Source organism: Hyaena hyaena, unplaced genomic scaffold (genome assembly GCF_003009895.1).
Source record: "Hyaena hyaena isolate Hyena2069 unplaced genomic scaffold, ASM300989v1 scaffold_422, whole genome shotgun sequence".
Classification (NCBI taxonomy): Eukaryota; Metazoa; Chordata; class Mammalia; order Carnivora; family Hyaenidae; genus Hyaena; species Hyaena hyaena.
Window position 1 is genome coordinate 906,240 of NW_024081056.1, and position 25,911 is coordinate 932,150.

Consider the following 25,911-nt stretch of genomic DNA (forward strand, 5'->3'; position numbering starts at 1 on the left):
CTTTCCAAATCACAATGTTTTGCAAAGGCCATATTCTAGTTTTCCTTTACTGCTTTTTTGACAGATGGAAATGGGTACAAGTTGTAATTTACTTGTATCCATTTCCTACTTTAGTAGTGTCCAGTAAAATCATTCAAACAGCATGACAGATAAAAGCCAATAATGAAAAGTGTTTGCAATCTTCTGAGAGCTATAATGTGCATGGAATGCAAACAGTAACTGCTGATTAAATATATGTGTACACACACACACACACACACACACAAACACATATATAATGTTTACATATGTCTAAGGACTACTAAGTGAGTCCCTAAATGTATTTAAGGGGCCTGCAATAAAAATGTTACGTAAAATGGGTGTGGCTTGATCTAGTAATCCCTGAAGTTCCTAGCCCATCTATACTTTACTTGAATGAAGAACTGTTTTGAGAAAAATCCTGTAAGACACAGTGAAGTCTGGTGGTAGGTACCAGTATTTTTGTACAAATAAAAGCAGAGCAATGACAAAAAGATGTCACATGCAAGGCCAATGGCAACTAACGCCATCATGTTTTTCATCAAGTAACACTCTACAATTTGACAATTAGGGGAAAACGCATGATGAATCACAAGGAAGAGAGTAAGTCAATTATGGCGATTACCAAAACAGCCACACAACATTTCGGAAATGCCTCACTGAACAAGGCCACAAAACACTTCAAGTTATGTGAAACAGAAAATTAACCAGTGTTTGCACCCACTAAGTGTGTTTTGTTAACAAAGTGATTTTGATTAAGTTTATGGTCACATTGCAGGATCACAAGACTTCACAAAGAGGATTACTTTAAATATGAAATCTTTCAACTGTAAAAGTAATCATGTCTGAAGGAGGCTAGATATTTAATACTTCTCTAAATTGGAGGGTTTTTTCCAGATTGCCTGAGGCTTCATTTTTCCTTGAAGTGAGTAACTACATGTACCCCCCAAAGAACAGAAAATAATATCTTAAATGAAAAGAAACGCAACCTTTCACTTCATATTAGTACTCTCATAAATTTAATATCCACCGTTCATTATCCAGAGAGCTGTATAACATAAAATACATTTTCCTTCCTATTCTTAGTTTGCCCAAGTTAAAAACAAATCAGTCATACAATTGACTTGAATATTCTCTATATGGGCCCCGGAAATCTTAACAATAATGGTAACCCATCTAGTTTACCTAGAGGCCACGGACAAACAGCTTATGGGGAAGAAGAAAAAATTGGGGTTTAAAGGTGGAGATAGGAAGTTGACAGCTTTCCTCTTTCTGATGTACCATAAAGAAAGACCTTGCTAAAGAATGAATCTTATTGGACAGTATTCTACTGCCCCGTATTCCAAGAAGTTATTAACCTGGATTTGAACATGTGACCCCTGCAGCTTCTGCAGAAGGTCTGAGCACAGCTACTTTCGATGATCCATACAACAAGTGACAGGTAGAAAGATGGAGAAAGAACTGAATCCAGTAGTGGGAGATAGGCACTGTAAATGATAACATGAAATTATTTCAATTTATTCATTTATCACTTTAGTAGATGTTATATAAAAACTCTCATTTTCTAGGTTTCAAAACAAAATTTTAGAATGTAAGCATGGTGATGAATGCTAATAATACTGTATAATATACTTGAATACTGCTGAGAGAGTAGATCTTAAACGTCCTCACAACAAAAGAAGGAACAGAAAGTGTGTGATGGAACCAAAGGGTTAGTTAACCTTGCGGTGATCATACTGCATGTTGTACAGCTTAAACTTATACAAAGTTTCTGCCAATTATATCTCAATAAAACCAAGGGGGAGGGGAGTTTCAGGATGTACCACGACTGCTATTCACTGGATGAATGAGGCCATTTTAATAATGGGCACAATTCATAATAATACATAGTTGTTAATAATATCCTAAAGTTGAGGGGTGCCTGGGTGATGCAGTCGGTTAAGTGTTCAACTCTTCATTTCAGCTCAAGTCATGATGTTATGGTTGTGAGATCAAGCCCTGCATTGGGCTCTGCACTGACAATATGGAACCTGCTTGGGATTCTCTCTCTCTGCCCCTTCTTCACTCATGTGCTCTCTCTCTCTCAAATAAATTAACTTAAAAAAATTATAAAGAATGAAAAATAACTCCGTACATATACTTTATCATATAAAAAGTGAATATTCAGTAATTCACATAATAAGGTTTAATTTTTATAGATAAAAATGTGTAAGAAATTTTGCAATTATGTGAAATATTTTTGTCAAACATCTGACCATCTTCTATAATGTCTGTTCTTATTTACTTCAGAAACAATGTTATTAATAACTACATTACTATTATATCTATTTTTTTAATGTTTTATTTATTTCTAGGAGACAGAGAGAGAGACAGCATGAGCAGGGGAGGGTCAGAGAGAGAGGGAGTCACAGACCGAAGAAGGCTCCAGGCTCTGAGCTGGCAGTCAGCACAGAGCCCGACGCGGGGCCCGAACCCATGAACTGTGAGATCACGACCTAAGCGAAAGTCGGACGCCTAACCAACTAAGCCACCCAGGCGCCCCTATTATATCTATTTTTAAAGGCTTATATAAAGAGTAAGGCTAATTGCAAAAGTAATAATAGTAGTAGCATCAATATGAATAAAAATTACTTTGTGTACTGAATATCCCATGTGTCATGGCACACTAGTCTTTTTTTTTTTTTTTTTAGTAGGCTTAATGCCCAATGAGGAGCCCATTGTGGGGCTTGAACTCACAACTCTGAAATCAAGACTTGAGCCAAGACCAACAGCTGGATGCCTAACTGACTGAGCCACTCAAGGGCCCCAAGCACAGTAGTCTTTATATGCATTATCTCATTTAATGTTCAGAGCAATAATAGTAGGTAACAGTTCTATCATTCCTGTGTTATAGATAAAACTCAGGAGGAAAGAAGTTAACACAGTAGGGATTTAAACCCCAATGTATCCAAAGGTCAACACAATAAGCTCAGGCATGCAAAGATAATGATTTCTAACAAACATCCCATTGGGTCCTCCCTCTATGGCTTTGGGCAAGACATTGCAACTTTTCATTTCTCAGATTTTTTTTTCTATATAAAATGAAGGCAGAATAGAAAGAAAATACAGAATTGCTTTATAGAGGCAGATTGGTTTGTAACTTTAATTTATATGGGGTTATTAAAAGTAAGTAACAACTCACACCATGCCTGACACTTTTGTTTAAAAGAGTGGGAATGGCCAAACTGAGGAATCCAACAGCAAGAAGAAGACTAACAGATATGCTCTAGGTCATATAAGAACGCAGGCTTAAAATCAGTAATCAGTGGTCTTGGTAGAAATTCAAGTAGGGCCCAAAGCATCAGATTTAGAGTCAGCAGAATAAAACCAGAGCATGGGATGGGCAGAGGAACTGGATAACTCTGGCGCTTCTGCCTGGTTAGACATCATCTGGGCTCCCAAATACCAGCGGTAGCCAGGATGAGATCAAAGAGCATGAGTGGATATGACCTTGCAATTGAGGCACATGGGTATGGTGAACAGGATAGGTCTAGAATTGTAGCCTCTTCAAATACAACTAAGAAGAAAATGTGCTTTTCAAGAGTTGAGAAATGCAACCCAAGCACACTACTGTCTCAGGGAATTGCACTCACTGGTCTCTGCTGAATTCTTCTCCAGAAAGTCACCATCCTAGAACCCCACCTTCAATGAAGCATCTCTGAGTCCAACACACCCCCAACACTGGTCACATTATATCTCTCCACTTCCCCTGACATGTATCTTCTTCTTATTACCTCACTATCTCATGTATTTTACACACTGTTGTATATCTGTTTATTGACTGTCTCTCCACAAACATAAATGTTCTGTAAAAAAATAATTTTGCCTTTGTTGTTGCCTGCTGCATCCTCAGTGCATAGATTCATGTCTGGGATATAGCAGGAACTCAGTAAATAATTTTTTCAATTAATATATGAATAAATTTCAAAGCTACATTATCCAAGAGCTATTTTTCATTTCCTGGAGTTTTAAGTTTTGTGTGCTGCTACATGCTCTATTATATAAATTAAGACAAAGATAAACTGGTAAATAAAAATAAATATAATCAAAGTTAGTGGTCCTGAAACTTGTGAATTAATTCAAGCATAAATACTGCTCAAAATGCAGAACTTGAATGTTTTGATAGTTTAATAGAACACTGACAAAGCAAACTCCGAGATATGCTCTATTTCACAAAGAAAGACAGCCTTTGGTGCATCTCTGAAAGACCAGAGTTACTGGTTAATCACTGAAACCTATAATCTTTTTTATTCTTTTTTCTCTGGTTAAAAATAAAAATGTTTTTAATGTTAGGACAGAATAACTGATATGTATGAAATATATCATCAAAATCCATCCTTACAAAAAATATAGTAATCAATTCTTAAAATCTCATCTTCAACATGTAATTCTTAATTTTAGATCTTAAGTTCAGTAGGTTATTAAAAACATTTAAAAAATGGGATGTAGAAAGAAAAGATGAGAAACTGCATATGCAGATGAAATTTTGTTTCTTTCCCCAACTATAAAGTAAACCATTACAAGATTCTGCTATCATGAAAACTGAGTTTTAAGTCAAAACAGGCATTCCCTCCTTAGAATATTTTCTAGTATCTAGGTTTGAAAATGAAAAACTGCACCATTTAAAACAAAAGTAGTTCTATTAGTTTGCTTGTTTCATGTGAGGTTACACAGAGAAAGGGGAGAATTCCCACTGTAATTAAGCCTGCAATTAAAATTAAATTATATATAATATTCCCAGTTCTCAGAACATGACTAAGTCCAATGATATTCTGTGAATATCTGAATTAAGACTTCTTGCTTTCTCAGTCAAAATTTTAGGTCAGATAGGGTTCACTTCAAAAAATTCACTGGAGAAATTACTGAAGAAAATTCTGTAAAAGAAATAGGAGAAAGGGTTCATTCAGCGTAAGAAGCTGTAACAGAGAGGGAGGAAAAAGATAATTAAAAGAATATTATAACTAACTCAGTCATAGACCTAAAGAAAAATAAAACTCAATATAAAACTTATAATGATTTCAAATAAGATTATTTTTAAAGGAGCATTACAAATCACAAGGGAAGAACAGACTATAGTTTGGGAATAAGTAATCTTAGAATCTTGTTTTGTATTACAACTAAATATGACCTACAGATGATCTGAAGGTGAGATTATCAAACTATATTCCTCTTCATGGAAATATCTAGATCCTATGAGCTGCTTGGAAATACTTCACTTCTAAAATCAACTAATAGAACCTTTTCAAATTTAACTCAAAATTAACTTAATGTAGCTATTTCACTAAACATTATTCCATTTTCTAATAATTACTTAAACAAAAAATACCAATTTACAAATAGTAATGTAAAAACTGATAATTAAAAAACAGATCATTTAGTTTGGCAACTTAAAAAAATTCTCTGCAGGACACCTGGGTGGCTCAGTCAGTTGAATATCTGATTTCAGCTCAAGTCATGATCTCTGGGTCATGGGCTTGAGCCCCGTATCAGGCTCTGCACTAAATGTGGAGTCTGCTTAAGATTCTCTCTTTCTGCCGCTCTCCCGCTCATGCTTTCTCTCAAAAAACAAAAATATCTGTGTACATAGTTGTGGATTTATAATATGCTTTCCTCTAACAAAGAAGTACCAGGTTTGCGTGCAATGGTATTTCATAGATATTTAATAGTTCCAAACGCTTCACTATCTATATAAGTTCGAGAACCACTTGACTGAAGAACAGATATAAAGTAGTAATAAGGGGAAAAAACACCAGGAAAACTAGATGAGAATATTAGGAAAGGAAAATATCCCTAGTTCTAAACATAATAGGGATCATAATAGAGAAAAAGATTATTGACAGTTTGACTATATAAAATTATAAATAAAAATTCTCCATGTAAAATGAATTACTACAGTAAGACCAATAAAGAGACTTAGGGTACATTCTTTACAAATATGACAGAGTTAATATGCCCAATAATATAAGGAACATGAACTAATGAATATAAACCCTGAGGCAAAGGACATGTAAGGACAATTCATTTAACAAAAATAATTACTTGCAAACAAATATTAGGGGAAATTATCACTTTTTTTAGTAATTAAATAAATATTAAAACATAAGAAGTCAATGTTTTGCCTATTACATCAACAAAACCAGAGATGGCTATTTTCATTCTGACCAAGGGAAGTAGAAACTAGTATCCTTAGTCATTAACAGTGATATTATCAACATACTAATCCTATCTGGAATGCAGTTTGGCAAAATGTTTCAAAGACATCAAAACAGGGGCACCTGGGTGGCTTAGTCGGTTAAGCGTCCGACTTTCGCTTAGGTCATGATCTCGCGGTTGGTGGGTTCGGGCCCCGCGTCGGGCTCTGTGCTGACTGCCAGCTCAGAGCCTGGAGCCTGTTTTGGTCTGTGACTCCCTCTCTCTCTGACCCTCCCCTGCTCACGCTGTCTCTCCCTCTCTCCTAGAAAGAAATAAAAAACATTAAAAAAAAAAAAACACATCAAAACATTCATATGCTTTAACCTAATGATGCCACTTCTATGTATCCTAAGAGAAATAACGCAAAATACAGACAAAAGAGTTATCTCCGATAAAATGTTCTTCTAAGCCTTTACTTGGAATAGTGACAGAAATGGGGGAAAACAACAAAAATGGCTAACAATAGGGAAATAGACACATCTAGTCACTGATCTATTGGGCAGCCATTAAGGACAATGGTCACATTGAGGCAAGATGGGAAAAACATATTTATGCTACAATATTACCTGACAAGGCACTGAGCAGCAAACTCACCATATAGTATAAAGGACCCAAAATTTTACTCATGTCAGAACTATGGGTTGTTTTCAGGTGATAGGATTATTAGTAACTTTTTTTTTCCAGCATAAATTTTCTATAATTAGATACTACTTTTTCACTTTAAAATAAAAGGGTAGGGGTACCTGCATGCAGTTTGTTAAGCATCCAACTCTTGGTTTTGGTTCAGGTCATGATCTCACAATTCATGGGACTGAGCCCCTCATTAGACTCTGCACTAATAGCACGGAGCCTGCTTGGAATTCTCAATCTTCCTCTCTCTCTCTGCTCCCCTCACTTCTCAAAATAAATAAATAAACTTAAAAAAAAAAAGAAGTAAAGGGTATAGACAGGTGAAAACAGTATCACTGGACCACTGTATTAGAGCAGTGCATAGAAAAAACAGCTTTGGATTCATGTTTTCTTTCAAATCACCCTGTTGTAACCCAAGCTACCTTTCTTACTCTGCCCCTTGTCAGACACACCCAAGTGGGATGTTTCACATTTCTGAACCTCTCTGGTCTCTACTCAGAATGCTGGCTACCCCTGGGGCTTAGTATTTAAGTGGGCAGGTCTATAATTATGTAAATTTAAAATACTAACACAGAGACACCTGGATGGCTCATCCAGTTAAGCGTCCAACTTCGGCTCAGGGCATTATCTCAGGGTTCAAGGGTTCGAACCGCGCATCAGGCTCTGTACTGACAGCTAGCTCAGAGCCTGGAGCCTGTCTTCAGATTCTGTGTCTCCCTCTCTCTCTGACCCTCCCCTGACCACGCTGTCTCTCTCTCTTTGTCTCTCTCTCTCTCAAAAACAAATAAAACATTTTTAAAAAATTAAATTAAGATAAAATAAAATACTAACACATAAACCACGTATTTCTGAAAATGATTAATTGCCCTCTAATGGACTTAGCAACCCTTTGACACCAATTACATCAATTAACTATAGTACCATACCAGATCTAATATGGCATATTGTACACTGCATGTAACAATATGTAAGAGAGACTTCTACCAGTATCATGTCTGGATCAGCATGTCATCTTACCTGAGAATTGTCAGTGTCCTTTCTATAATGACAAATTCAAGTTCTATGTTCTCACATAAAGCACTATAATCCATGACTGCAGTGTGGTGGGCTTGAGGAGATCAACTATTAAATGTTGCTTGGGTGAAAATGTATTGCTGTTTTATATAGCTCCTGCCCTATCATAATATTCCTACAACCATCAAGATTTAGATCTTTAATTACAAGAGGGACCTGATTTTCACCTTAGTTACTGATAGAGGTGGTACCTATAATCACAATAATAATAAAAAGCCAAGACATGAAAAATGAAACTTTGCAAGAGGTGAGGTTCCTCAGGTTCTCATGGATTAATTGGCTCAAAGTAGACCTTCCACTTTTTCAATCTGTTACTGGGGAGCTGACAATGTCAGGAAGCATAAGCACTCCCATCCCTGCCACAAATCCTTTCGGTAAGGAAGTCAATCAATCTGTTATAACAGAAATGGAAACAACCTTTATTATTTGTATAATTGAGAGACTTTCTGAGAAGGGAATGGGAGACACTGTCCATGGCCCAAAGCAAACAGCAATTCAATAGATGCCAAAATACGCTCAGCATTGCATATGGACGGTGCCTTGCCCCAACAGAGACCTTTGCATCTTTTTTAAAGGTGCATGTACTGCTTAATACACAAATTGATTGTACACATTTAAAAACACTTATCCCTCTGAAAGCTGTTTTTGTGAATTTTGATTATACAACTGTAGATACATACTGACAAAGAGTCTCAGAATAGATTAAAACAAACAAACAAAATACTATGCCTAATGGTCAACTACTTTCTAAAGCATATTTAAAACAAAGCAACTTCTTTATAGAACTATAGTAACAATGCAAAAAAAGAAATCTATTGCAAAATGCAAAGGCTGCAACTAAAAATACCAGGATCTGTGGTGTTCCCTGTGGGAGGTGATAGAGACTTAAGATGTGAAAGGAAAGGAGAAAGGCATTTGGGAACAATTTTCTCAGGTTCTGTGACCAAAAGAGAGGCTGGCTGGGGGAAAGTGAGGCTACATTTCCACGAACTGTTATAAAGTAGTTCATCTTTTATCCTTCCACCTTAACCTGCCTATTCTATCATTGCTCTATAAAAAATTAAACTGAGCCTTGCCTGGGCAACAAGGAGGGCAGGAGAGGTGGGAGATAGGGGTTAAGGTTCTAGTCCAGTATTGTCTCGATTACTCTCCCTCTCACCCTCCACTGGATTGTCAGGGGTGAATCTGGAGTCCTCATCTGCCCAATGTTTCTTTTAATGGCTTCTAACAGTTTTTCTGATACGTGCTTGTCAACATTAATTACATGTGACACAGGACTGGCTTGATCCCTGACAAAATTCAAAAGCACTATAATAAAGCAAACGGATAACAAGAAAGGTGCTAAGAGGAGGCTAGGTAATGCTATTGCATTGCCCAGGATTTCCTCAGGCTTCCCCCTGCCAATTTCAGCCAATGTCACAAAGACACATTTGCTCTGCTCTGAATAAGGAACTTAAGGACATCAGAACTATCCAGGTTGTTTAGAAAGGCCAAGTCCATACCTGTTGTCCCATTAAGAGCATCCCCATTCACTGTCCCAGCATCCTGTTTGGGTGTTAAATTATACAGTCATACTACTGAGCCCCTTCTTTCTGCCATATTGCCACTATGTAATCCTGGTGTATCTCTGAAAATAGCTGAAATACAAACAAAAATCACATGGAAAATAACAGAAAAGACTGCTGACAAAATCAGAGGAGACATGGTGGAACTGATAACTCTCAATTTGTTTCCTTTTTTGACCTCAGCACAAGTGTATTCCTCCACACTACACAGGTACAAAATAGAGAGTATGCATACTTGTCATTAGACAGAAAGTAACGACTAGGCCATCAATTCACTTGCCTTGAGGATGTATTCTGAGACACAATATCTTTCACTTACATCTGGCAGGTACATTCTTTCCCACTTACGATCAATGGGTATTGTCAGTAAGTAAATGATCTACATTTATTTTATTACATATGAAACCTCAAAAATACCAAATGATGTTACAGACCGACTAGGTAGGTCAGTACTGTCCAATGCAGCTTCGTGCAACAATGGCAATGTTCTGTGTCTGTGCTGTTCTGTATGACACCCACCACCAACAGCTAGCACAACTGAGTTTATAATTATAATATATTTCATTTTAATTAAGTAATAAGGAGACATGGCATCTTATGGAACATATATATACGTGTATGTACATATATATGTGATAAAGAAGATCTACAGCCTTTTCTTTCCCTTGAGTTTTGATGAGAAAAGGCAGTCAATTCCTCGTCAAAGCAGACCCTGTCTGACATAGAGCCTTCCTCCAAGTTAGAAGCAGAAATGCATTGGCCAGGGGCGCCTGGGTGGCTTAGTTGGTTAGGCGTCCGACTTTCGCTTAGGTCATGATCTCGCGGTTCGTGGGTTCGAGCCCCGCGTCGGGCTCTGAACTGACTGCCAGCTCAGAGCCTGGAGCCTGTTTAAGTCTGTGACTCCCTCTCTCTCTGACCCTCCCCTGCTCACGCTCTCTCTCTCTCTCTCTCTCTCCTAGAAATAAATAAAAAATATAAAAAAAAAAAGAAATGCATTGTCCAGGACCCCATTTCTGGCGGTATAACAGGGACAGCATTAACTACAGAAAAGAATAGCCTGAGTTCAGAAGACCAAGGTTGAAAGGCTAGCTGGGATGATTGCAGTCTCTTCACTTTTTGGGCTTAGTTTCCTCAGCAAAACAACGAGAGATTTAATCTAATGTCCTTTCTAGTACCTTCGGAAAATTCCCCATTCACTCTCTGAGAAACAGCTATCCCTATGGCAAAGAGGCCAATGTTGCTTATTTTACAAACAGAAATGTGTTCATTTCTCATCTGGAAATATTAAAACACAGTGTAGTTCATCACTCTGGTACCTAAATTAGCAATAAAGAGAGTCTTATGAGTAAAATATCTAATAGATAATATTTCCCCTTTTCCTATAAGTAATAGTATATTCCTACAGGCTTGTTGATGCAAGTTTTTATCTCTTAGATTATTTATTTTTTCAATTCCAGTTGCAAAAAACATTACTACTATAAAGTCCTCCTTCATCATTGTGTATTTTTTTCTTCTAAATCATGAAGACAAATCTGAAAAATTTATGCAATCAGAAATGGTAACAAGCCTTTTAAATGCATTTGTTAAACAGTGTTAATCATATTTACATTACTTATATTTATATACATTAGTATGAACAACACTCACTAAGTGACTAGTTTGACATACCCCATTAAGGGCTCTATCATTTTAAAAATGCTTTGAAATAAAATGAGGCTAAGAAGATGCATATTTTTAAAAATTTCTCATAGAAACTAACCATCTGTACAATAATCCATTGTCTGCTCTACCAAGGTGATTTATTAAGGATAATGAAGCATATGATTTAATAGCTGCCGCAAATCCTTTTTCAAGTAGGATGGGTATAAATAATACAAAAAGATGGTCTAATAATAGCCAAATCCTAACCTAAGAACTATTCTATATGCTGGGTCACAGGAAATTAAATGAGCTCAATTAACTATGGAGCTAAGTGACGTGTGGCTAGTAGCTAAGGCTCTGGCCACTCATTCCAGCAGTGATTAGTATTACACTTTAGTGAATCCTGTAAGTTTCACTCTCAAGACTGAACTTTTTCCATAAATAGCTTTTTTCCACATGACAACACAAAGCTCTCCAATAGGAAATGAACTTTATGGTAGCACAAATTTTTCAAAAACTTAAGAATCCAGCTCTCTATCTATTTGCCAATGTAAATTGTACTTGGCAGCATTTTGCTCGTCTGTACATTCCCACAGTACTCTGTATTTAGCAGAGTTTAATGTATGACACTCTAAAGATAAATACATAAATGGAAGAGCAGGTGAGTAGTAAAATGAGGTCTCTAAAATCCTTGCAGAAAAAAAAATGCAATTCTATATTCTTGTGAGATCTGGTTCTAACATTGGCCAACACTTCTACATTTAAGCTTTGCTGGCCAATTGTCAAAAGGTTATTTCCTTTGGTGGCAAAGGTTTCCATAGCCAGTTTCTTGTAAAACATGAGAAAACCCCAAGAATCATACACACTGTTTGAATGAAAATGTCCAAACATGAGCTTCTGTTTGCAAACTGACACTTTCCTCTCCTGGTTAACTCTGTTAATATTTGAGTCTTTACAGAGACTTTATGAAAGCAGTGAGGCAATTTTTTGATGACAGGAACTAAAAGCCATCATACATGCCAGCTGTTTGGCATGAAGAGATTACCTGGGTGTGCCTTAAAATATGGCAGAGCTACTCATCAGTAAGCTGGCATTGCCAGTCGTGTCCCCATGCCACCCAGCAAGTCCATCTAAAATAAGATTGGATGTTACAAATCCTAGTGTTCACAAAATACTGGACTGTGGAAAATTTCCATGGCTCAACATAATCAAGGGGCCTATGTGTGAGACACATGTCACCGTCTAAAAAATGTATGCTTCACCAGGCACATTCACCACCAATGTACGTTCACACTGCATTTCCTACCACTCTTGCTCTCGTGAGCTTGGCTTGCCAGAACTGAATCAATTATATTAGATACCATTAGTCTCTGTTAGGGCGGTCATTTGAATAACAACAGATTGGCAAATATAAAACTAAGGCACCTGTTGTACATTTGGCAGCCTGGATGAGGCCCTTTAAAATGAAAACAAATACAAGCTATAATCATGCCAGGCAATGGCTTTTGGTTCAATAATGACCATGTGTCAGAATTAAGTGCATCTGGGAATTCCTACCCCAGCCAGATGTAAAGGCAGATTTGTCTTGTCTAGTGACATATGAGTAGATACACACAATATATTCATATTTGGCTTTGTCTTAGTTTGGTAGAGAAGTAGGTAAGTGGAACGTAGCTCAAGTAAAATAAAAATTAATTACTAAAGAAACTGGCAATATCATAAATTGTAGACTTAAATATTAAACATATGAGCTGTAAGATTTGGGCCATGAACTAGTCCATCTCTGACTTTTCTGTGCACAATGCATTTGTTCATGGAGTACATAACAACAATGTGCCAGTGCTTTGACTACACTGAGTCAGGCCATGGGCTATGTGCTAGGGATACTACTGGGAATAAGACATGGGTTTTAGCTTCAAAGAATTTGTAATCAATCATACCACAGATAAGCAATTGCAATACACTATTATATATGTTAGGTGTTAAATTTATTCAGTGCTTGTTTAGTGCCTAGAGAAAGGGTATTCACTCTTGGGAGAATGGGAAGTCTTCTTGGAGGAGTTGTCAGATAAGGTAAGATCTGAAGGAAAAGGTGGCTCAGGAAAAAAAGGACGGAGAAGGGATTTCACGCACAGAAGAGAGAAGACATTCTCAAAATTATAAGAGTAATTGTAATTAATTGTAATTACGAAATTACAAGAAGAGTCAGCAGAGTAGTGCATCTTGGAAACAGCAAATACTTTAGTAGGGCTAGAATGTAATGCATTGAGGGTGGGCACTGAGGGAACAGAGAAAATGAATATTAGGATGGCAAGGTGGCAAGAGATAGGCAGGGCAAAAGGTGTCAAGGACCAGGTGACTTTTGCTGCATACATCAAGCCTTAAAAAGAAGGAAATGGCGGGGCGCCTGGGTGGCTTAGTCGGTTAAGCGTCCGACTTTCGCTTAGGTCATGATCTCGCGGTTCGTGGGTTCGGGCCCCGCGTCAGGCTCTGTGCTGACTGCCAGCTCAGAGCCTGGAGCCTGTTTCAGTCTGTGACTCCCTCTCTCTCTGACCCTCCCCTGCTCACACTGTCTCTCTCTCTCCTAGAAATAAATAAAAAAAAACAAAATTAAAAAAAAAAATAAAAAAAAAAATAAAAAAAAGAAGGAAATGGGGAACGAGAAGAATATTTGAAAGAGTACGACTGCTGTTTATATTTGAGTTTCTTAAAGATCACACTGGCTGCAGAGCACAGAATCAACTATAGTGCATTCTCAACTAAACACAAAGAGGCTGCAATCTGGACAAAAGATGACAGGGACCTTCCCAACAGATGCCTGCTAGTCTATGAGAAGATGGTGAATAATTTGGTTGAAAGGAAGTTAATATTCATTTTGGCATGCTTGAGAATAAAAAGTTATTTAGAGAAAGCAGACTTTAAATGATAAATTTTAAATCAAAATTTAAATTATATATTTCCTAATTTTTTTTTGGTAAAACTAAATCATAGATCAAGGTGAGTCTGGACAACAGTAAAATCAGACTCAAATACATTTAGGCAATCATTTCTTAGGTTACACATAACAACATTTATTGAACTTATCATTCTTAATTTATAACTATTATTATCAAAATACATTAAGAATGTCACTGTTGGAGAAACTTCATTACATATTACACAAAGAAGGTAGGATAACCCACTCCAGGCTTCTAGGAGGTTATGTTTATAGATTAACTCATAGGAAAACATAGCTAAACAAGACACTGTATAATTAGGAGAAGCATTTTGGAAATAACAGAGCATTTTCCAAGTAACTTTATTTTATGTACCATGTCGGATTTAGAAGTTCAAGGTGGCTTATTGTCAGAGAAAAAATAATTTTCCAAATCATCAAACAAATGTAAATCCTGTATTGTATTATTTATAAAATCATAATTAATCAGAAATAGGCTTCCAAAGCCTCACAAATAAAGAAAAAAGCTGAACCTTCATCAATTAGATTAAATGGAGAAAAACTTATAGTTATCCACCTGTTATTGATAATGAAATTAACAGGTAAGCAATGAAAATCGAGTATTTTAGAAGAGACATTATAATTGATGGGATTTCCCAGATAAAATTGTGCAGGGCAGGCTGCCAATAAATAGAATGCATATATATCAGTCACTTGGCATAATTTCATTTCTTTGATGGGTGGATGCTTTGCAGATAATCCTGCTGGATCCACATTTCTCTTTATAAAAAGTGCTTTGATTCTTTACCTGTTGGGCAGTTATGAAATTACCATCCTTTGTGATTTTAAAATCTATTCTTGGTGGAAATATTTCATTTAACCACTTCTGCCCCAGAGCTCAGATAGTTGAGTCACTGGCCTGAAAAACATAGAATTTTAGAACTAGAAGCTAGAAGGCAAATGCCAAAAAAAAAAAAAAAAAAAAAAAAAAAAAAAAAAAAAAAAAAAAAAAAAAAAAAAAAAAAAAAAAAGCCATCTAATCCAAACAAGTATAAAAAAATCAATGCCTCCAGTCCCAATCAGGGAAAAGAGAAGAGACTCATCAGAAATGTTGGACAATCTACATAATGTCTGAGAATCTTCCTAAACTTGGGTCAAGACAGTACTATATTGGTTTTATTTTACAAATAAATGTGTAAATATCCCATCACAACCAAAAAACATATAGTGAGAGTTAAGACCGGAGAACACTAAAGTTGGGATTGTAACATTGCTTGACTTAAAAATCTTGGTTTTAAGTTTCATCTTTACTATATCTATGCAACCTTGAGCAAATCAGTTTCCTCCTAAATAAACTAACAATAATACAAAAATCAAATTTATACAGAGTTACTTTAGAGATTAAATGTGCTGAAGAAAGTACTCTGCTGAATGCATGGCACATAGTAAGCGCTCAGTAAATTCTAGCAACTATCACTATTATGACTTGATGCATTGCCCCCTGCTATTTATTATGCTTCACAAAAATTAAAAGAAACTTAGTTTTTACCTATCTCAGTGTCACGAGCACCATAAGATGTTTCAAATGAATAATTATTCCTCACATTCTTGATTTCAATTAAATTCAACTCAAACCAAATTCAAAGAAAAGGACACAGTACTTGAACTGAGAATTAGAAAATGAGAGAATTATTAGAAGGATTTCAATGGATGCAAGTTGGGACAGCTGGTAGGGAGAAAAGGGGGATTCCAGAAACAGTGCCAGAACCAGAGGTGCCCAACAGCAGTCTTGTCCCTGATGTCAGGGATCCTGAACTTGCAGGAGGATGAACACCTGGGGTTGCCTAACAGAGGCTGTTGGCCATGCAGGTTAGGGTTCAAATGCAAAGTGCCTGGAATTCTGTGCTGAGGATTTACCCCTTGAATGTGCAGACTTGAGAAAATTGGCCTTTCAGAAAGCAAAACGTTTTAGGAAGCACTAAGCGGAGAAATGTGAGAACACAGAGTTTGCCTAGGAAGCTATGAATGGTGTGTTGAGCATGTCAACAACCCAGAAAAGGAAGCAGTAGAAAGGGAGTGATAAAGTTAAAAGAGATTACAGGAATCAGTGCAAACTTGGATGGAGACAAGGATGAAATGAAGGAAGGAGATAAAGATGATGCCTTAATCTAGTTCAGGGATAAATCAGATGATGAGGTACCAAGAAAAAAAAATGTCGATTTGAGTATGGATGAAAGATAATATTTTAGGTTTACAAAATGTGGAGTGTGGGATCCAGGAGAGCTTTTATTTCTCATCCATCTAACAAGCAGATTAAAATTCTGGTCTGGAACTCCACTGAGAAGTTGGGGAATTTATTTTGAAGGTCACCTATGCAGAAATTACTGCTTCTATAAGAGGTGGATACGAATACCATAGTAGACAGAACAAATGATGACCTGAAGTGGGGCATAGATAAAAAGACCAAAAAAAAAAAAAAAAAAAAAAAAGAAAAAAAAAAAAAAAAAAAAAAAAAAAAAAACAAAAATAAAAAGAGAATACTATGAAGATGGAGGCTCATTTGACCAAGTATGTTATAAATAGGAAATAATGTTGAGGAAAATGAGTGTCAAAGAACTCAAGAGAGAACAACTGCCATCGATGGGATATTTCCAATGGAGGATGTTCCCCANTCACCTATGCAGAAATTACTGCTTCTATAAGAGGTGGATACGAATACCATAGTAGACAGAACAAATGATGACCTGAAGTGGGGCATAGATAAAAAAAAAAAAAAAAAAAAAAAAAAAAAAAAAAAAAAGAAAAAAAAAAAAAAAAAAAAAAAAAAAAAAAAAAAAAAAAAAAGAGTTGACTATGAAGATGGAGGCACATAGGGAAAAATATCAAATAAATAGGAAATAATGTTGAGGAAAATGAGTGTCAAAGAACTCAAGAGAGAACAACTGCCATCGATGGGATATTTCCAATGGAGGATGTTCCCCAAAATTATTCATCTAAAAATATTATAATTCCCTCTCTTTCTCACCCAGGAAGAAAGTGAAAATTGTTCTTTGGTCATTAAGCGGATTCAAAATATTTAAGTCGTTTACAAGATATTACTATTATTTCCAACTAACCAATTACTCTTGATAAATCCATTTAAAATAAAATATAAAACCACATATCTAAAAATCACACTGAACTATTCTAACCAGAAACATTGGTAGGCATACTCTCTTTCTGTCTTAAAATCCTTTAATAATATTTTAATTAAGTTACTAATACAAGTAGTTTGAATTGTTTTTACAGAGAGGCCAGGGTCTACTTGTACAGTAAGAAACCAATAATGCACACACCAATATGTCCCTTTCGTTGGGATGGAAAATGAGGAAGGGGGGGTGGAGGAAACAAAAAATATTTTAAATATTGAAAACAAATGTCTTTTTGACCTATAATGGGACACTGGATCAGCATTTGATGTGTCTAGTCTAATTTTTCTCTGTGAAATTGTACTGGCAGATCTTAGGGAGAGACAGAAGGCAGTAAATTCCTATCCTCCATCAATACATTTGACCTCAGAACAAACCCCACAACTGGCTACAGGCAGGCACCATCCATCATTGCTCTTGAAACCTGATCTTTCGGGGAAGGACAGCTGCACTGAGCAAAGAGCTAAGGAGCTTTCTAAGATGCACTACCATTAAAGGAAAAAAAAAAAAGGCAATTTTTGGTTCAGTATTTTAATTAACTGCTTTTCTAAACATTTCTCCCCCAGACTGCAGTTTCACATCAAATATCATCAAGAATCTATTAATACTTTTTTGACTTTTAAGCAAAATACTCTTTGTATATTTTAGGTAAAACCATTTCTCACTTTTCCTTTAAAAGCTATTTGAGATAATACACCATGACATACTGATATATACAGGCTTCAATAAACATGCTGGAAAGGAAAGGTAGTTCCAGCATGTGTCATAAGTATAGCATGCCCACAACACGGTGCAAATTAGGCAAACATACACATATAGTCATAACTTTTAAATGAAGTAGCAATAATGTATAGCAGACAGCTAAAGAGAGCAGAACTCTATCACAGGAACCTAGAAGTAATGGATATAACGTGTTCCTTACAAAATTCTTACAACCAAGATGTTTTATTTAAAATGAAAAATAAAACAAATCTTATTATCTATTAGACTTCATTATATCTATGGCTATTTTCTTCACTTTCCAGACAGTAAAACCAAGACACTGAAAGGTTATACAACTTCTCCCAAGATTTCACAGATAATAAGTGACAAAACAAATGTATAAATTGAGATTTTCTTGCATCAAATTTATGTTCTTTTCACTGCAGGGAGGAAGTACGTTGAGATTTTGCAATGTTTAGCATTACTTTCATATACATTATATACTAGCAGGATTAAATAAGATTAAACAAGAACTAATTTTCAGTTATTTATAAATTCAGTACTAATAAAAATTTTTGTTAATAAAAGTTGATTTACTGAAGCTTGAAAGAGAAGTCTCTTATTACTTGTGACCCAATGATACAATCTTTTTATATATTTGAAAGTTCAATATCTCCTAATCTCAAAGCAACACTGAGAAGTGCTATTTTCTAAATGCAATTCACAGTCTCAATTTAGTTAGCTACTGCTACATTAAAGAATATAGCTCGAAGGCTGTTAAAAAAAAGGCAATTAAGAATTTATAAATTCAATCAATTTCATGAGACTGACAGAGTTACAATGCTTAAATCCAGTAAATAGCAATGTGGTAAAGGTCACAATGCTCCTGACATTGTTCTCTGAATGTCAAAGTTAAGCAGGAGTTTCTGGTCAGTGAAAATCCAAAGAATTTAGAGAAAGCCTAGCCTCAGATGCCTGCATTTGCTTTTATATTTTGTTATAAATGCGGAAAGAGCCAAAGAAGAGCCTGCCGCCTAAGAGCAGTCATTTGCAAAGGAAGGCAGGACTTGTTTGCTACAGGGGGATGGGGAAGGGGAGCAATGATCCTCTAAGTGGTCTACTGGGACACCTGATCCACTGGCTTATAGACAAAATCAGTTGTCTTCGCTTTCCAAATTGTCGATTCTTTCATTTAACTCACTGATCTAGGACATACAGGATTTGATTCGAGCAAAGGTGGAAAGTGAAGAAAAAGTGCAGTTTTGCTCTATTTTTTGGTAATTTTTAAAAAGCTATAGACAAACTGACAAGTATAGACACGATCCAATTAAATATATCAGCCTCAAATAGAAAATAATGGACAGAAAGATACTGAATGAATTATTTTGAGATGCAGAAGGCGGGGTTTTACAGGCATTATTTTAGTCACCTCCCCCCACCACTGCCTCCGCCTGACACATTGTATAGCATGTACATGTGGATATAACACTTACATTATTTTAACATCTAAGTCTTAAAAATATTTGATAAGTAAAATGTCAAAAGAAGAAAATGCAAACTTACTGCTGATCACATGAAAACAAATGGGTAATTTATTAGAGGAGAAACGGGGGGCAGAGGCCTTCAATGTAATTTTGTGAAATACATTAATTCTATTTCACTAGTGCTTCAGTCTAGTACCACCGTCATAACTTTATTATTTAGGCTGCATTAGGTCAGAGACTACTGTAACATACAAGCATCTGCTCTTTGACCTACCCAAGACTTATGACGCAAAGGAAATGCTGAACTCTTACATGTAAGGCTATAATTTCATATAATGTACAATCAGGAAGCACAAGCCATTTATTCTTTCAGCTATCTTTCTTAAGGGACTAATTGTAAAGAGCTGAAACATATTTTTATTTTAAAAATGGGGGTGTAGGAGTTGGACACTTCAATTGCCAAAACAAATGCAAGTGAAGCATGAAATTTTAAAAGTGTTATCAACTACTAATTAGAAGCAAATGAGATTATCCCTATAGAAAATATATCCCCTAACAAACCGATCCTTTGGTGGAAATGTCACTGTACTATGAAATTACAGAAGCTTAAACAAGTGATGTTTGTGGGAATAAAATTCATTGACATATCCCTTCTAAGCAATCTTCTTCCACATTATCAGATTTCTTAGTTGACGTGTTATACTGGAATCCTCAATCTTCTCATGCACAGAGAGAATTAACTCTTCTCTTTGCTCTTCCTTGGCAAATCATTAAAAATATAAAAAAATGTTTTTAAACACAGACTTTGCTTCAGGCTGCAAGTTGCCTTTCTGCCATCACAAGTAAGCAGCTTCAAAAAGATTTTTTTCAAAGAAACCAAACAGTACAAAGAAAAGGTAAATAACTCCTTAGGGTAAATAACTCCTTAGGGCAATAAAGCCCCCAGAGTAGGGGTAGCTTAAAATATTACTTATTTTCTGACACTAAACTTTTCAACTGAAACGTACTGTCTCTTTAAAAAAATAAGAAAAAAATAATACATTCTTTGAATACTCTGGAAAACTGGATGCTTAGCAGTTCATATATCTTATAATACAAATCCTAAAGTTACATTTTATGGCCACTAAGTTGAGCACACTATGTCAAAGGTAAAGTTCATTTCTGAGATAACCAGAAACTTTGGGGGAAATTGAGAGGGTACCCATGAGCAAAGGTTAAGTGCATAGATTTAAAGACCTGAGTCTAAAAGTTTGATGCTCTCAGGATCACAAGTTAGAGTACACACATACTCAGACTCTCAGACTACCCACAGATGCACAGCTGAAACTGAAGAGTAGTTTGAAAGCAAAAATCATCTTGAGGAATCCATCTTTCCTGAAATGGCACTCTTCATATGTGATTGTGTTAATGAATTCTTATTTATCCATAGAATCTTTTTAAAAATAGAATTGTTTAATAGCTTGATAAATCAAGCTCGGTCTGAAGGAAATCCAATATGCAAATGCCAGTGGTGTGCTCTTTTACAAATAGTCACCCTTGTCAGTTTGAAAAACTGAAAATCAACAAAAGAACAGTGTAAATATACTTGACCTTATTGCCTAATGTCTATCAAGATTGCCAGCGCTGGTCGATTTCAAATTTGTGAAACTGACACTTAAAAATGTATAGTCCATCTTTAGCTCAGGTCCCTCAGTGCTGACTACACTGGAGTCACAGCCTCAGATTCTCCTTCCATACTAACCTGCACAGCACTTACAAAGCTAGTTTAATCACACCATCAATCTATGACTACACTTTCCTTAAAGTAATTCTGCTTCATTTATCTTTTAACCCCACATTATGCAAAATAACATCCTTATCAGCCCAATAAAAAAGTTATTAATGTTCTTACATGTTTACCCTTGATATACACTGAGAAACTGAGATCACATATGAATTGGTACAAATACCTCTTCTGTTTCACATTTTATATGAAAAATCACCTTACACCACCATGGTCTCTAACCAGTGTTCTTGAAATACTCTTCAATCAATGTCTATGGCTAACATTAGAGCCTGAGTTAATAGGTTAAAAACAAAACAAAAACTTAGGGGACTGCCTACTTTTTTGTAAATGTCTCTCTAGGAAGGGTTTGCATATGCCATAGGAGGGTATCTCCTGGATATAAGAACAGTTATACAGGCCCCTAGTGGCTTAGCAAATAGCAGCAGATGAGGGGATTCCGATTCTCAGTTCTCGACTTTGAGATATTCTGGTTTTAAATGAATGTCAATCTAAAAAGGCAAATCGAATCATTGTATTTAATACTTTAATCATTTTTATTTTAATGATCATCTACCGAAATACACATATATTTAAGTAGATCACCACGTTTCATTACTTTAGTAACTACAACCGCACTGGTCCAAGAAGAATTTGTGTTACATAACCTCCACAATAAAATATTTAACATCTACCTCTACATGTCATTACAAAAGTAATATATTACTCAAATATATTAAAATATATTTGAAAGACAATTTTCCTCTTTGAATTTCATTCTTATTGTACTATTGTTACTGAGGGCTTTAAGAACAGATAATTTTGAAGTAAAGTGCTCACTATTTTAAATGAAATACTGACACAAACTAAATGCCACTTTTAAAATAGTAAAAATCTGCATATATTTCCCAACAACAGCCAGTGATAAAACTCACAGTGGAGTGCACCTATTTTAAAGGATGTACAATTAATAACACCCCTTAATCCTCATCTTCTTACTGTCTTTCCTTTACAAAAGAAAATTCCAGGCAGGCACATTTACAGCTTTTAGCAATTTTTAACTGGACACAATCTGACAGCTGAATTCATGAAACTGACCAGCTTGTCAATTTCACACTTTGAAAGTACAATAATAGCTGATAGCATGAGGGTGAATTTTAAAAATCTGTCATTTTTAGCTCCATTTGAAAAGCTCCATTGAAAAGCAAAGTACAGTACATAATTATGGGAGGTGGGAGGTAAGGACATTTTCTTTCTATGTCCATTTAAGATGTCTATCTCAAGAATTCGGACATTGAGCATTGAAAATTTATCCTCTCTTTGCTAAGTCAATAAAATAGTATCTATCTGTGGCATATAACACAATATGCTTTCAAAGTAAGTATAATATCTGCTAAGCATTGTCCTGAATACCCTCATATTAGCATCATCAAGCTGGTATCATCTAAATATTCCTTTAAATCAGAATGTTTCAAGTCTTGGTACATCACCTTGGTTTTACTCAAGTTGAGTAGTGGGTGTGTACACTTTCAGACAGAGACAGAATGGCAAAAATGATCAAAAGTATCAATGGTTAAACTAACTCCCCAAATGTGTGTTATTACAGGATGGTTGGAGGAACACATCAAAAGGACAGAACCATGTCTGTAGCTCTGGAAGTCCAACAGCAAATCTGTCTCAAGTCAGAAGCAGTTACTAGTCTCTGAGAGATGCAAAATGAGTGTGCTAAGCTCTGTTAGGTCAGTGCCACTATGTGTATAGGCATGTAAAAGAAAAAGAAATTTAAAGAAAAGGGGAAAAAAAACTTTAAGAGATTTAACAGGGAGAGTGAGTGATCCCTCGGGAATCTTTCTGGATGCTTAAGGCACAAACTGTAGCCTGGTCTTGGGGGATCACTCCAAGAATTTTAGAAAACAGAGACATTCTGCAACTCTGTACTGGAGGGAGCTGAAAACAATACAAGTGGATTGTGAGTGTCCGGGTCTGGGAGAATTGAACTACTATTCAGAATCCTAGAACACCCAGTTAATGAAAGCCAACCTCATACTTCGTGTTCAAGACATTTTTTAAGCATAAGAAACGTGATTTCATTTGTTGGCGCTTCTAAATGAAAACCAACCTCGCAGATAAACGATGCAAGTTCTCCACATGCCTAAATAAAAGCTACAATAAATCGATAGAAAAGCAAAGAACCTTTGGTGTGTTGTGGCTCTCTATTGAAACTGTTTCCTACAACTTGGATTTTTCATTATAAATTCTGCGTTCCCTTCCCTACGGAATGAGTAAGAACACCAGCTTCCCCTCGCAGAACTACGATCTTTGATTCTTGCCTTGGAAAGGTCTCCAAAACAACCCCCTCCTCTATGGCAGCCTTGAAGACTTTGATTCCTGCTATTTCTCCTTCCCCCCACTAGTTCAGAGGAAAGAAAGAAAAAGAATTCGCCCCCTCACCATAATCAGCCCTTCTTAAAACAGTAATCACTGCCTCTTAAAAAAAAAAAAAAAAAAAGATCTAGATATATTCGGAGGCAGAATTCCTGGGCAGGGTCGGCTTGCCCCACTGGGCCTCCATTTCCCCAGTACTCAGCCCACCCTGGGAAGAGAGAGCGGGGGTCGCACAAATGCACGTACACAAACACCCTCCTTGTCCGGAATCTCCACTCTCCTTGGTCTGAGGGTTTCAGCGACGGGCGAACCGTGCAGGGGAGGACCTCTGCCCGAGGAGGTTCAGAGGAGCAAACTGTGCGCGCTCCGGCTGCCGGGGCGCCGGGGTCGCGGACGCGGGAGTGGGAAGCTCCGGCCAGGGAGACGCGGGCTGCCGGCGCCGGGCTCGCGGCAAGCCCCGGGCGCAGGGAGGGCGGACGCCGGGGGGCGGGCCGGGTCGCCCGGGGACTTACCTGGTCATGTTGGCTCCAGGCAGCCGCCGCCACCTCCTCCCGCGCCGCCACCAGCACTTTCCCCCAGCGCCTTCGCGCCCCGCCACGGCCGCGCAGCCCGCGCCTGCCGGAGCCGCCGCCTCTGCGCGGCCAAGTCAATCCCGCGGAGCTGCGGCCGCCGCCGAGGGGGTCCCCCCAGGTGCTGGCGCCGCCCGGCCCTCGTACGGCCAGCCCAGTCCAGAGCGAGGAAGTGGAGGAGAGTCAGCGAGTGAGTCCGAAACCCCGAAATCCAGCATCCAAGGGAGCGCGTCCCCCCGCCCTCCCTCCACCCCTACCCCCTTCTCCTCCTCCTCCTCCGCCTCCTCCTCCTCCTCCCGGGCCGTCCTCCTGGCCCTTCTGAGCTGGAGGCTTCCGCGGCGGTTTCCCCTCCTCCCGCTCCGCTGCTCGCCCCGCGCTCGCTCCGCAGGCTGCCGCCGCCGCCGCGGTGTCGGCTCTCCCTCCTCCTTCCGCTCTTCCTCCTCCTCCCGATCCTCGATGCTCCGCTGCTCGCGGCTGGGGGGTCCGAGGCCGGGTCTCCTCTCCCTCTGCTTCTCTCCTCTCCTCCTTCCTGCTGCTGCTTCTTTTAAAGAGGATTCTTTGGCCACAAATAGCAACTCGGCTGCCCCCCTCAGCGCCTCCCTCCCATTCTTCTCTTCTTCCCCCCAAAAGTGAAGCGCACGCGAGAGGTAACCAGAAACTGAGGCCCGCGGGGGAAGAGGGGAAGAGGGGGAGAGGGGTTCGGGGCGACACCTGGAGACCGGCCCGAGCGGTGTCAGGAGCCGGGAGGCGGGACGGCCAGTCCAGCCCCGTCCTTGGACTTGGCCTGAACCTCGTGGTTATGGTTGGAGGCGAGGTGATTTGGTGGGGAAATTAAATGAAGAAGCTCAGGAAAGTGATTGGAAAAGCTTCTTTCTTTGTTTCCTTGTCTGAGTGATTTCTAAAAATCCTCGTAACGTGCTGGGGATCCCACAGAATCGCGGTGCCCCGGCGCTGGGAGAGTGTGTGTGCGCGTTGCCAGTGCGAGAAGTGTGAGTGTGGGTGCGCCCGGGCGCAGGGAGAGCCAGGCCCGCTGCGCCTGCCGGCGAATCCCTGAATCTGGACCATTGACCCACTGAAAGGGCCGGAGAGCTGGACGAAGGAGGGACAAGCAGGAGAGCTGGGCGAAGGAGGCGCACCACACCACACACACACACACGCGCGCGCGCGCGCACACACGCGCGCACACACACACACACAGGCAGAGGAGGGGGTGGGGTGACGTCACTCTTCAGCATCCATCCACCAGTCCAGAAAAGACCCCCTCTAACAAATTCACTCATCTCCGAAGAGATGCACACCCTGGTGCTTCCTGCTGGGTGTCCCGGTGCACTCACTGAAGGGGGAAAAAATGCTGATCGCGCCCCCATTCAAAGCAGTTATAATAATATAAGAGCGTGCGTTGATGAGACAGTTTGTATCCGCCCCAGTTCACCTTGGCAGTCTTATTCAGGGATGCTTGTAGGATCTACTTTGGAGTCAGAGAGGAAGGGAAGTATGGATCAATCTCACTGTGATAACCTTTGTTTTGCTCCTATGCTACTCCCTTTTAGGTTGTTGGAAATTCACTGCTCCCAGCTTGTCTGAAGAACACCATAAAACCCTCTCCCTAGACATGCACTCAGTTGTTCCGCTACACAAGCTTGATCTGTGAACCCTTCATCCACAGAACACACTAGGTGGATTGTTAGCGAACAGGCACATTTTAACCTTCTTCACTCCTCACAGAC

General features: G+C 38.2%; 1 protein-coding gene across 1 annotated transcript in view; it reads right to left on the bottom strand.

The window, feature by feature from the left end:
* The window catches only part of PTPRD (protein tyrosine phosphatase receptor type D), a 533,426-nt gene extending 509,235 nt beyond the window's left edge, over nucleotides 1-24,191 (bottom strand). Inside the window, exon 1 of the mRNA XM_039252611.1 lies at nucleotides 24,128-24,191. The gene's annotated coding sequence lies outside the window, so the exon portion shown is untranslated. The remainder of the gene's footprint in view (nucleotides 1-24,127) is intronic.
* Nucleotides 24,192-25,911: the final 1,720 nt, after the last annotated feature.